This window comes from Urocitellus parryii, chromosome 13, assembly GCF_045843805.1.
Source record: "Urocitellus parryii isolate mUroPar1 chromosome 13, mUroPar1.hap1, whole genome shotgun sequence".
Taxonomy (NCBI): Eukaryota; Metazoa; Chordata; class Mammalia; order Rodentia; family Sciuridae; genus Urocitellus; species Urocitellus parryii.
Window position 1 is genome coordinate 58,075,472 of NC_135543.1, and position 13,095 is coordinate 58,088,566.

The following is a 13,095-nucleotide window of genomic DNA, read 5'->3' on the forward strand; positions in this document are numbered from 1 at the left end:
TGTAGGAATAAAAGATATTAGGTATGCTTATGCTTTGACTGAAATCAGGATATTTAGAAACAGCAATAATTTAACTATAGTGTCCTCAGGTGTTTTTTTTTTTTCCTCCAAAGTCAGCATAGGAGAAGTTCACTTGAAAAACTTTCTTTTTCAATACATTTCAACAGTCTTAAATCAACATGTCTTAAATTTGGGCCCCATTTTTTTTCTAGATTCTTTTCCCATATCAGTCAGAGAGAAGCATGTACTAATACAACTAACAATTTATCAGCAGGGTAGCAGTAGACTGAAAGCCTAGAAAACGTTTTTATAGAATCTGGGATAAATCTTCAGTAAGATAAAAGCACAATTTTGCCATGGAGTTCCCATATTGTTAACTTATTTCTAAATGATTCATTTTATTTAGCATTTATCTACTTATGCACAGTAAGGGTAAAAATCCCTGCTCTTATTGTTTTATTGATTTACAAAAAATGACAGTGGAATGCATTGCAATTCTGATTAAACATATATAGCATAATTTTTTATATCTCTGGTTGGATATAAAGTATGTTGACACCAATTCGTGTCTTCATACTTGTACTTTGTATAATGATGTCTACCACATTCCACCATCCTTATAACCCCCTACCCCCTCCCTTTCCCTCCTATCACTCTGCCTTATCTAGAATTAATCTATTTCTCTATGCTCCCACTCCCTACTCCACTATGAATCAGAGAAAACATTTGCCATTTGTATTTTTGGGATTTGCTCACTTCACTTAGCTTTTTCTTCTCCAATGCCATCCATTTACCTGCAAATGCCATGCTTTTATTCTCTTTGCTGAGCAAAATTCCATTGTGTATATATGCCACATTGTTTTTATCCATTCAACCACTGAAGGGCATCTAGGTTGACTCCACAGTTTAGCTATTGTGAATTGTGCTGCTATAAACATTGATATGTTTATAGCACTGTAGTATGCTGATTTTATATCCTTTGGGTATAGACTGAGGAGAAGGATAGCTGGGTCAAACTGTGATTCCATTCCAAGATTTCCAAGGAATCTCCATACTGCTTTCCATATTGGCTGCGCCATTTTGGAGTCCCACCAGCAATGTATGAGTGTACCTTTTCCCCTACATTCTCACCAACACTTATTGTTGTTTGTCTTCATAATAACCACCATTCTGAAAGGAGTAAGATGATATCTTAAGAGTAGTTTTGATTTGCATATATCTAATTGCTAAAGATGATGAACATTTTTTCATATATTTGTTGATTAATTATATATCCACTTCTGAGAAGCATGTGTCCAGGTCCTTGGCTTTTATTATTGGGTTATTTATTTTTCCCTGCTCTTATATAGTTTCTAATCTAGGGGAAGAATCAGATGGTAAATTTTCATACAAATAATCATAAAATTACAAACTGATGTTACAAGTAATTATGATGAAATCCAAGAAAGGATAAAAATTAAAAGCAGTTAAAAGTAACTGTCAACACAAGGCTAGATTATAATATAAATTAATTCAATGATGATAGGTATCCTGGACTGTTATCTCTTGCAGTCATCTGCATAAGAAGTGCCATCTGCTTTCCTTCAAAGAGTGGATAATGAAAAAGTATGCTAACTGTTGTGGATTTCTTATTTCCAACTTTGTCATGTTTTCTTCTTTTCTGAACCTTCATTCTCTGAATTATTAAATATGTAAGAATATGATTAAAAATGTATAACATAAGACAACTTTTTTGATAGCTGCTATAAATGTATATGAGAAACAGTTATAATATATAAACTGGTAGTTGCCAAAGAAGAGTACTGGGCCTTTAAGTATAAAAGCAATTTCCTCACTAAATGCTTTGGAAAATTATATTCTTGTTTTATTAATTTTAGGCACTTGAAAATTTATAATTTGTAAGATTTATGTTTTAGTGATTTGTTTGTTGTTCTACTAAAATTTAACAACTTCAAAAACACTTCAAACATTCCTTAGTACAGTCAACCCTTAGAATCTGCAAAGGATTAGTTCTATGACTTCTTGCAGACACTAGAATCTGGTGCTCAGGTCTTTGACATGAATGGTGTAGAATTTACATATAATCCGTGCTAATCCTCCCATATCCTTTAAGTTAGTTCCAGATAACTTCTAATACCTAAAATAATGTAAGTACTATGTAGTTATACTGTAATGGTTAGAGAATAATGAAGAGTAAAAAAAGTATACATGCTATCATAATAGAGCAATTATTAAAAAATATTTTCAATCCATGATTAGTTGACTGTGCAGATAAGAGTGCTAATTTGAATAATATCTTTGAAGTTTTTCTTCATTATCATTTTATTCTTATTACTGCTAAACCTACATACCAATGCTCTTTCAAATTACTTTCCTTTTTTCCAGTAAAGATTTGCACAATCAGCCAAGAAACTAAGTAAGAGAAGTCTTATCACTCAGCAGTTAATGAAATAAAGGCATCAAATTAATACATTTGAGTCACAGGACAGTGGAACATGGGATGGTACTAATCCAAGCTAAACATGTGCAAATTAAGGACTCTGTGTGTCTGTGCATAAATTTTAAAAAAATCCTACAAAGATTCAAAAATTTTTAAGGCCATTTTCAAAGAGATTCCATCTATACAAGGTCTGCTTTCAGATTTATTTTTGGAAATCCTTTGGCAATGCAGCCAGCATTCTACCTACGTGCCAGGGAATTCAGACTGAACCAGATTCCAAAGGTAAAATACACAAATGTTTTTTTTTTTTTCTTTAGGAATCCTCTGGAAGTGAATGCAGATGCTTTGTGTAAGTGAATGTATATTTCTGACTATTGTCTAGGCAGCTACTTCTTGGAAAGCCAAAGAAAAATATTTGATATTGTGGGGTTTTAGGAGTACCTGTTAAGTGGAGTTATAAGTAAATGAGTTCAAAAATAAGTAAAAATGAGTGGCAGAAGGGAAGGCTTAGTAGTCAATACAGTGTTGTTGGTTTTTTCCCCCACCTTCCATCCCCAGCAAGAAACTGCAGCCAGCAAGTAGGATTTTTTCAGATAAGCATTTATTACTCAAGTTAATTCCAGTAAGCTAAAATCTGGCATTAGTAATTGTGAGAAATTAAAGTAGTGATGGTTCAAGCATCCCACCTCAGTTAAGATGAACTGGCATCCTAATGGCTTAGAAAAATTAGGCTATAATACTTAAACTCTGATGCCCAAAAGTCACCCAAAATTCAGTAATTCCTAATATAACCATTTTATTGAATTTTATTTTACATAAAATGACAAATTTCAAGACATTAAAATAACTTTTATTCATATTTATAATATAATCTTTCATTTTCATATTTCCCATATCATTATCAATAATGATCCAAATTAGTATAAATCCAACCTCAGCACAATATTTAATGTATCACTTAAATTATTTGCAGCCCTAAATAGGTCATTGAAACAGACTATTGTTTTTCTTGCAATGTATGCTCTTTCTCATCATAATTTTCTGTATATTATGGTTCTCTAATGTTTAGGAAACAACTACTATTATTATTGTGATTTTCATGGTTTTCTATATAAATACCAATTTTTAAATATAATAATTTAAAAATTATTATTAAAAATTAAATAATTTAATATTGCAAAAATTTTTACACAAAGCCGAGACTTTGTTTCAAAGAAAAGAAGTAAAATCCAATCATAGGCAGAAACAAAAAATTCTTAGTATCTATCCTTAAAATATTTTCTAAAATTTGGGAGAGGGAGTAATTTACCTTTTACTTTTTTAAGTGACGAAATGGCTAACTTTTATATGCTTTCTGCACTGTAATGTAGTTTTAGAAATGACACTAAGATATATATACTTTACAGAAAAACCACAAGCTCATTAATAGAATTCCATTCTGTCTAATAATCAAATATAAAATCATTATACCCTGGAAAAGAATAAGTAAGATGGAATACTCCAAACATTTAAGCAGAAATTCAAATTAGATTCCTGAACATTAAAAAGTATAATTAGATGCATGAACTTTAAAGGACTGCCCTTAGTCTGAATTCATGTTTTCCATAAAACAGGAAAAGATGGTTAAGTGAACAGCAGCTAGTGTAAGGTAAATGGGTATGAGATCACTATACAATTCGAAATTTTTAAGTGCTGTAACAGTAAGAAGCAACACTCCTACATCACTTATTTTCAGTTCAGAATTTGACTTCGATGAACTTGAATCACACTGTTTGTTCTGAGTGTCAAATCTACTCTGAAGACATAAGAACACTTTGGACTGTAGTATAATCTAAGACCAAAAATCTTTCTATCCATTACAAATATTTCAATAGAATGAAATACTAGAATCACTACTGAAGAATCTTAGGGATAAAAAGCAATCAAAATATAAACAAAGTCTATTAGTCAAGAATATAGAATTCTGTTTGACAATTTATGACAGAGAAACAAGAATATGATGAATTGACTGGTGATTTGGACAGAGCAGATATTTTAACATTTAAATAATAAGGCATCTTAACTTACAACATTATTATAATGAGCAATAATATTCTCAGTTTATGAACATATACTTTTCATTCCAGGGTCATTCTGATAGACAGGATTCATGATTTCATTTATGTGTAAATAAACAAGTGTTGAAAAACACAAATTTAGCAAACAATTAATCCCTAAAGAGGGTATTTGAAAATTTTAGAGATAATCCTAAAAGTTTAGTGATGGGAAAATTCATTCATTCAAAACAGCAATCATTAATAACATTTAGACCATTTAGACCAATTCTAAAGTAAGTAGCTAAATGGACTTTATATTCCAAAATTGAAGGCATTAATTTAGTAAGCACAAGAATTCTATGAAAATAGTATTTTACATTTCACATGAAGATAAGGAAGAGACTGAAAATTGCTTCCATACATTCAAAGCAAAGAAAAGGTGGCAACCAATAAAATTACATCAACCAGATTAAATGTTATTGAAAGCAGATTATGTTTTTAAACAAGTTAAAGCACAATGGATAAAATGAATGTTCAATTATATTCATTAACAGAAGGAAGCAGTTTAACAGTTCAACCAACTATTCCTTTTTTTTTAAAGAGAGAGAGAGAGAGAGAGAGAGAGAGAGAGAGAGAGAGAGAGAGAGAGAGAATTTTAATATTTATTTTTTAGTTCTCGGCGGACACAACATCTTTGTTGGTATGTGGTGCTGAGGATCGAACCCGGGCCGCACGCATGCCAGGCGAGCTCGCTACCGCTTGAGCCACATCCCCAGCCCCCAACTATTCCTTTAAAAGTAACCAATCACTATGACCTCATACACTCTACTTTAGTTTTCATTTGAATAAGTTATGTTTATACTTGGCACACTCAAACATGTATTCTATTAAGATTTACTTCAGGAGCTGGAAAATAAAGCTTCCATGTCCTGTTCCTTTACTATTACTTTGGTCCATGCTCTAATGAGATGAGGTTGTATGAGACTACTGCTATTTGTATTTGAGGCAAATGTAAAGCACTGTTAGGGAAAGCAATTCTCTCACCCTAATGACTTCAGGTTAATATACTCTGCTTTATGAGTACAGTAGCATGGGAGAAAAACATCAAGAATGATTTTGAATGTCTGTACTACAAGTTGGAACATTTTATAATAAAACATTAGGAAGGGGGCAGGAGTTAAGTCTAATGTAGTAAAACATTTGACTTTATCTGGTACCTTAACATAGTTCTCTATTTAAAATTGTTCCCCTCTGCCAATTTATTTGAATCTCATTAATTAAGGTAAATCCTTTAATGGCATCTAAAGCCTCAGGAGAATAGAACATCTAAAAGTGGATATATGGCAAAGAAATTTAAAATCTTATGAAATCTCAACATGCTCTATAACTGCTCTCACAGACTTTGGGGAAAGATCATACTGAGTCTCTGAATTTTCTCCTATCACATTTTCTAAAAATGCCAAAAGAAAACACTATAGTAAACAAATAATGGTTAGTAAGAGGAGACATTCATTAAAGAAAAAAAGTGAAGCATATTATACCTTTCTAATTACTCAAATATGCAAATTAAAATGATGAAATACTCCTGGTTTATTTTTATAGGACACGAAATGTATCAAAACTAAGGGAAAAACATACCTCCCAATACTTAAAGAACACTGAGTTGAAGAATATTCATATACTGATGGAAGCTTTTAAAACTTGGTAGCATTATTTTGGAGAAACATGAAGAATCACAGAAATGTTCCCATTTTTAATAAGGAAATAGTTCCAAACAGGACAAAAACACAATCAATAAAGATGATCTCCATGACATCATTTATACTGAAATAATTGAAGTTTAGTTTGGAGCCCAAGAGGAGACTTTTATGTAGTTCCCAGAAAGCAGCATAATATTTTTACATGAGGGATTATGACATCATGTTAAGGGATTATGGTTTTTCCAGATACAGGAGATAGGGAACAAAATATGATTTTATGACCGACAGTACAAGAATAAATTTCATAAGATGGAAACCTTAATTGCTAAAGTTAGTAGTTATTTGATTAGATTTTATATACAGTGTAGTAGCAGATATTGTAATCTGCATACATAACATTCATTCTCCTCCTCTAACCAGAATACCCCAATGAATATTAGGGTGACTTTTTAGATTCCCTTGTAAATACAGTGGCCTAAGCAATGAAATGGACACGTTTTTAGAGAGGTTGTTTTATCAATAAAAAGGCCAAGTTTCACTTGAAAAAAGACATCTTTGTTCTGGTATTTCACCTTCTAATTTTTGTTAGGAAAAAAGCAGCAATTCTGTGACTACAAGTCAAAATTCTCAAGGACAGGAGAGCAGAGAGATGAATCCAGTCTCAGTTACTGTTATTGAGCTGCCATACTGACTCTGGATTACCTATGTCTAGTGCTCTCACTGTATTAAATTTAAAATGTTTAAGATAAATTTAATTTGTTTAAGATGGTGTTCATCTGTTCTAGTGTGTTTAATTAACCTATCACAATGGGAATTTATGCATTATGTCACTTAAGGGTCACAATTTTCTCAGGATGTTATTACAAGCAGAGGTGGAAACTGAGGCTCATTAAGAAGTAAAATTATCTGGCCAGTGTTGATACTGGTCAGATTTCAAAATCTTCAAAATTAAACACTATTATCATTTATCTCCATTATAGGTATAAAAATTTATTCTATATCCAAAGTTTGGAATAGGACAGAATGAAAGTATATTTCAAAAGCTAAAAATAAGCAATGAAGCAAGTTGATATGGGAAGCATATCATCTACATCCATAGTAGAAGCTTTTAGACTTCCATATGTTCAACGGGTCTATTGGCTTCTTAGTATTCAATAAAATAAAAATCGTGGGAATTTTCTCACAGGATAAGAAAATGTGGATAGATTATGGAACAATGTAACCAGATATGTTGGTGATTTTTTTAAAGAAAGTAATTAAGAATAAAAGGTACTATCATGTAGCTAGCTACAAAGGCCCATTGAAAAGACTTCAAACTGTGCTATAATTCTTTCCAACATTTTACCTGTCTATCCAACCACCTACTTTTCTAGAAAGACTTATCTTTTCAAAAAGTTAATATTAATTAATTAAAAATTTGCAGTTTTAAACACACTGGGTTATCATAAGACCAAGAATTTCTCACTTAGTTGATGGCATTATTATTGATTTGTGGGCCCCTTGGCCTTCCCTGGATAATGATGCAAATGTTTTTACAAAAGATAACTTTATTTTATAAAAGTAATATATGCTTACTTTTACAAAATACAACCCACACAAAAGAGTGCAAAAAAAAAATTGACAATGGGGGCTGGAGATTAGGCTCAAGCGGTAGCACACACGCCTGGCATGCGTGCGGCCCAGGTTCCATCCTCAGCAGCACATACAAACAAAGATGTTGTACCCGCTGATAACTAAATAATAAATATAAAAAGTTCTCTCTCTCTCTCTACCTCTCTCTCTCTTTAAAAAAAAGAAATCGACAAGCATCCTAAGCCCTGAAAATAAACTATAAACATTTTGTGAACATCATGCCAAGGATCCCTCTAAATATATTCAAAGACACAGGCACTAATGGAGAAGACAAAGGAAGAAATAAAATTTATGTAAGAAAAGGCAAATAACATACATATATATACACAAACATATATATCCTTAAGATTAATTTTATGTTACTCCAACATAAAAGAAGCTAAATAAATTGCTTTTATTCTGTTAGAGATAGTGTATACTAAGATACAGACAAATATACATATAACCTTGATATAAGAGCATATGAGACAAGTAGTATTATTAATACTTTCCATTATTCACAATTTTCTGTTCTTTTATTATTTCAAGTCAGGGTTTAAAACCTTTATATTTTGCTCTGGACCCAAAATACACCTACCAACATTAGGCTTAGTTCCTACAGTGAAAATGACTTTCATATTTCAAGTCCTTATTTTATCTTTTCATATGTGTGTTCATATGTTGTACACATACATATATGCATATAAATACACCAATGATTTTAATGCAATGAAATGGTATACATTATTTCCTAAACCTGATTTTTCACTTCCATTAACATAAATGTCTTCCCTATCATTCATTCTGCAATTATTTTTCAGTGCAAAAAACTATTGAAGCATGAAGAGCAAAGGAGGAGGTATCACAATATCAGACATTAAATTATATTACAGAGTTACAATAAAAAACAACAACATGGTATTGGCACAAAAATAGACATGTAGACCCATGGTACAAAATACAAGACACAGAGACAAACCCATATAAATTCAGTTATCTCAAACTAGACAAAGGCATCAAAAACATACATTGGAATAAAGATAGTCTCTTCAACAAATGGTGCTGGGAAACCTGGAAATCCATGAGTGTCAAAATGAAATTAAAACCCTATCTCTCAGCCTGCACCAACTCAACTCAAAATGGATCAAAGACCTAATAATTAGACCAGAGACCCTGTGCTTAATAGAAGAAAAAGTAGGCCCAAATCTTCATAAGGTTGGCTTAAGACCTGACTACCTTAATAATACTCCTAAAGCACAAGAAATAAAATCAACAATCAAATAAATGGGAAGAATTCAAACTTAAATGCTTCTTCTCAGCAATCAATAACGTAAAGAGAGTGCATACAGAATGAGAGAAAATCTTTACCACACGGACATCAGATAGAGCACTAATTTCCAGGACATATATAAACAACTCAAAAACCTTAACATCAAAAGAACAAATATACCAATTTATAAGTAGGCTAAAAAGCTAAACAGACACTTCACAGAAAATATACAATTGATCAACAAATGTATACAAAAAGTTCAACATCTCTAGCAATTAGAGAAATGCAAATCAAAACTAAGATTTTATCTCTTTTCAGTCTGAATGGTAATTATCAAGAACACAGGCAACAATAAGTGTTGGCGAGGATTATGAGAAAAGGTACACTCATACCCTGCTGGTGGGACTGCAAATTGGTGCAATCACTATGGAAAGCTGTATTAAGATTCCTTAGAAAACTTGGAATGGAACCATCAGTCAAACTAGCTATCTGACGCCTCAGTTTATACCTAAAGGATTTAAAATCAGCATACTACAGTGATACATACATGTCAATATTTATAGCAGCTCAATTCAAAGAAGTAAAACTATGGAACCAACCAATATGCCCTTCAACAGATGAATGGATTAAAAAATGTGGTATATGTACACAATGGAATATTACTCAACCTTAAAGAAGAATGAAATTATGGCATTTGCAGGTAAATGGATGGAGTTGGAGAATATCATGCTAAGTGAAATAAGCCAAACCCCCCAAAACAAAGGCAGAATGTTTTCTCTGATAAACAAATGCTGATTCATAATTTAGGGGAAAGAGACCAGGAAAGAATGGAGGAACTTTGGACAAAGGGTAGTGAAAGTAAAGAGGGCACATGGTGATAGAAAGGATGGTGGAATGAGATGGACATTATATATATATATATATATATATATATATACACAATTAATTAAATTACATTAATTAATTAAAACAAATTAAAGAATTAAAAATAAAAAATTTTTAGTGAGCTCATGTAACTTTTCTAAAACAAACTTGTTCAAACAAAATTTTTAAACAAATTTGTTTGTTGTTCTTATTCTCTGCTTTTTAAATTTTGTTATGACATGCAATAATAAAATCATGGAAGCAATAATTCCATTCATAAGATAATAAAAATAAACATCATTACATAACAAAAATATTTTATATTATTTTATTTTATTCTTTAGTATCAGGGATTAAACCTCAGGCAAGGTAAACCAATGAGCTGCAACCCCAACTCATTTTTATTTTTATTTTTTTATTTTTTAAATTTTGAGACAGGGTAACACTAAGTTGCTCAAGATGACTGTGATCCCTCTGCATCAGTCTTCCAAGCCACTGGGATTACAAGTGTGTCTCACACAACCAGGTATTATAAAATGCTCTTAAAGACAGCTGTAACATCATCCCTTTAAATGGAAATAGTGGAAACAATTATCAGGGAAACAAGTATATAATTTGATTCAAATATGGATCAGGTTATGTTTAGTTAGTGAGGTTAGTTTACTTCTGTGTGACATTTTTTCATCTGTTCCTAAGTAACATTTTCTCCTTAAATGGTTATCTGTATTTGAATTTAAAAAACTCCTGTCTTAAAAATAATATTGAGAAATACCACTGTCCACCAAAGGGACTTCCAAAAAGAAAATATAAGAAGGTTTAAATCCTTAATAGGTGTCTGAAGACACATACAGTTATACAACAGTTAAGAATAGGGATGTGCTCTGAGGAATGATTCATTAAGAGAGTTTACTCTTGTGCAAACTTCATAGAGTGCCCATATCCATGGCAAAATGGTACATTATCATTAGGTGATATATTCTTATGGGATCATCATTGTACATGCAGCCTGTTGTTATCTAAAATTTTATTATCATATTTCATTGCATAATAATCATCACTGCATTGAGATATATTCACAAGTATTCCAGGCATCCTCCTCTTGCACAAAAGACAGTTTAGTATTACCTACATGATTTGTAAGTAATATTAGTACATTTTTTTCTTTAAAAAACCCCATAAAAGTGCTAAGCCAGGCATGGTGGTGCATGTCTGTAATCCCAGCATTTTAGGAGACTGAGAAAGGAGGAGAGTGATTTCAAAGCCAGCCTCAGCAATAGCAAGGTGCTAAGCAACTCAAGTGAGACCCTGTCTCTAATAAAATACAAAAATTGGGCTGGGTATGTGGCTCAGTGGTCAAGTGCCCTCAAATTCAATCTGAAAATTAGTTATACCCTCCCCTCCTAAAAAATACATAAGTCTTCACACCTTGTCACACCATATTTCTTGCAAAAAAAATTTAAAAAGGCATAAAATCAGCAGTCTTAGTGCAGTGAAATACAGTCTCTGGCATAAGACTTCTTGTCTATCTGACTAGTGATAGCTTTAGAATACCACCTAAATACAGTTGGGGTTAAAGAAAAAGGTTTCTGAATCTCTAGAAAAACCAGTGCAACTTAAAATGAACTAAACACATAATTTCTTCATTGCTACAAGAAAGAATAGACTTTGAGGTTTAAAAATGTCATGATTGAGAACAATTTCTAATTCAAACTAAAAAGCAATGAAATACACAGAAGGAGATCTATTTACTACAGTTGTACACTAAAAAATTGAGTATTTACTAAAGCTATGCTAGCTCAGGGTGTTTCAAAATTGTCAGAGTATTTTCATAGTTTCTAGAGTTATGATCATTTTGGTATTTATTATTAAAGATTGCTAGAAAGATATCAATAGGATACAATCTCTGCACAGCAAGCCTGTAATTCCAGTGGCTCAGGAGACTAAGGCAGGAGGATCGTGAGTTTAAAGCCACCCTCAGTTAAAGCAAGGTGCTAAGCAACTCAGTTAGACCCTAACTCTAAATAAAATACAAAATAAGGCTGGAATATGGTTCAATGCTCAGTGGTTGAGTACCCCTGGGTTCAATCCTCAGTACCTGCCTCTCCAAAAATGTCTTTGCACATAAGCTCAAAATGGAACACTGACTTTCTAAAAGTAAAGCAAAAACATTTTTAAAGAAAGTTTATTAACATTTCACACAAGAACAGAATTCCTGTGGTAAATATATTGAAGTTGACATTAATTTTAAAAATACTAATTAATAGTTTTTAAGTTTAGTTCAGGGCTAAAGAACAACCTAGTAACTTATTAGATAGTAATAATATTAGATAATGGTTCTCACCTATTATGAATAATTTGGATTGACTGATTTCAAATTTTGAAATACAAAAGTTCTATGAATAGCAATTAAGCAGTGAGCCTCCTTTTAAAATAATACATACTTCCAATTCTTTCTGAATTTAAAATGCCTAAAGTTCTTTTGTGTGTTCAATCAGTTCAAAAAACAATTTTTTTCTAAATATACTATATCCTAGTGGATACTTATTATCTGAGAAAAATTTCATCTTTCTTAAGAGAGTAAAGAATAAATTTTTTGTCTCTGGTGAGAAACACATTTGCGTGACAGATGAATTTCTGCCCCCGAAATGATAAATCTAACATACAAATATTTCTCTATAAATTGGGGTATCAAAAAGAGTGATCCATATAAAAGAAATCACAGTATGAAAATAAGTAATATTTTACCAGAAAATAACAAATTATTTTACCTTGTCTGAATCTCATTCTTCATTTTGTGATGGGCTAATGGTAGAAGAATCATGGATGATTTTTCCTTCATCTCCTTGCCGACCTCTCTTTGGTCAATTTTTGGAGTTTTTCTGTAAGATGCAACGTTGTCTTTATTAAAAGATCAAGTATGAATAAAGTTATATCAACATTATATGAAGACACTGTATTTAAAAACTACTCTTTAAGGAAATGTTCAAACAGACAAAACTAGGTCTTCCAAACAATCATTGTATTCAATATACTTATGACCCAGATTCATCATTTTTTCTAACTTCTTTCATATCCTCCTGCTTTTTATTTAATAAAAGGGCTTTAAAATAATAATAAAATATCCTGAATATAACATAGCCATACATAAACTGAACTCTATCAAATTAATAAACA